Below are 1913 nucleotides of genomic sequence, written 5' to 3' on the forward strand. Positions count from 1 at the left end.
ATGACTACTTCATGGAGTGACCGCTTACAGAACTACGCTGACCTCCCAGCCAACATGGACGGTGTGGCGATGAAGAAATATCGACGTGAAGCTCACCACAGAGTTTTTGTCAACAGAAGCTTGGCCATGGAGAAGATCAAGTGTTTTGGTTTTGATATGGATTACACTCTTGCAGTGTATAAATCTCCTGAGTATGAGTCATTAGGCTTTGACCTGACCGTGGAGCGCCTGGTGACCATTGGATATCCACAGGAACTGCTCAACTTTGTTTACGACCCATCCTTCCCCACCAGAGGCCTGGTGTTTGACACAATGTATGGCAACCTGCTCAAGGTAGACACCTTTGGGAACATCCTGGTCTGTGCACACGGGTTCAACTTCATGAGAGGGCCTCAGATTAGGCAGATGTACCCCAACAAGTTTATCCAGCGTGAAGATACAGACCGCTTCTACATCCTCAACACACTCTTCAACCTACCTGAAACCTACCTCTTTGCTTGCCTGGTTGATTTCTTCAGCAACTGCTCTACATACTCAAGTTGTGAGATGGGCTTCAAGAATGGCGACCTCTTCATGTCCTACAAGAGCATGTTCCAGGATGTCCGTGATGCCGTGGACTGGGTTCATTTTAAGGGATCCATAAAGGAGAAGACGGTCGAAAACCTGGAGAAGTATGTGGTAAAGGATCCAAAGATTCCTCTTCTCCTCAGCCGTATGAATGAAGTCACCAAAGTCTTCCTGGCCACCAACAGTGATTACAAATACACAGAGAAAATTATGACCTACCTGTTTGACTTTCCTCATGGCCCAAAGGCAGGTGCACCCCACAGGCCGTGGAAGTCCTACTTTGACCTGATTCTGGTGGACGCCCACAAACCTGTTTTCTTCGGAGAGGGAACATTGTTGCGGAAGGTCGACACTACCACAGGCCGGCTGAAGATCGGTATATATACTGGACCCCTACAACGTGGTATTGTGTACTCGGGAGGGTCCTCTGACATTGTGTGTGACTTGCTGGGGGCCAAGGGCAAGGACATTGTCTACATTGGGGACCACATTTTCGGCGACATTCTCAAATCCAAGAAGCGTCAAGGCTGGAGGACCTTCCTGGTCATACCCGAGCTGGCCCAAGAGCTTCATGTCTGGACCGACAAGAGCTCCTTATTTGACGAACTTCAGTCTCTGGATTGCTTCCTAGAAGACCTCTACAAGCATCTGGACAGCAGCAGCAATGAGAGGCCAGATATCAGCTCACAGCAGAGAAGGATCAAGGAAGTGACCCACGACATGGACATGTGTTACGGCATGATGGGCAGTCTGTTCCGCAGCGGGTCCAGGCAGACGCTGTTTGCCTCCCAGGTGATGCGCTACGCCGACCTGTACGCCGCCTCCTTCATCAACCTGCTCTACTACCCCTTCAGCTACCTCTTCAGAGCCGCACACGTACTGATGCCCCACGAGTCGACAGTAGAGCACATGCACGTCAACATCAACGACACAGAGTCGCCGCTGGCCACACGGAACCGCTACGACGCCGACCTCAAGGAGTTCGAGTGCAAGCGCCACCAGCTGACCCGCTCCATCAGCGAGACCCAGCTGCCCCACCTCTTCCCCCAGACCCCCCAGGAGATCACCCACTGCCACGACGAGGACGACGACGAAGAGGAGTAGGTGGAGTCCATGGAGTCGGGAAGGGAAGTAGATGGAGAGGAACAGAAGTTTTTTTGTGCTTTTCCCTGAAATAGTGATTGCCAGGGCTGCAGGACTGTGTCTCCATATCACGCGTTTGATGTCTTGGACTTGGTCTCACCCGCTTCTGGACGTTGACTCAACCTTTTCTCGCCCCTGTCTAAAAGTAAACAAAAGTGGGTAATTTTATTATGTTTGGCTTGTTTTCTCCCCAACACTACAAA

General features: G+C 51.2%; 1 pseudogene across 1 annotated transcript; it reads left to right on the forward strand.

Moving 5' to 3' along the window:
- On the forward strand, nucleotides 1-1671 carry LOC310787464 (cytosolic purine 5'-nucleotidase pseudogene; annotated as a pseudogene). The gene has a single exon. The product of its transcript is annotated as a cytosolic purine 5'-nucleotidase pseudogene (transcript).
- The last annotated feature ends 242 nt before the right edge of the window (nucleotides 1672-1913 follow it).

Source organism: Poromitra crassiceps (genome assembly GCF_964638095.1).
Source record: "Poromitra crassiceps genome assembly, chromosome: 13".
Lineage (NCBI taxonomy): Eukaryota > Metazoa > Chordata > Actinopteri > Beryciformes > Melamphaidae > Poromitra > Poromitra crassiceps.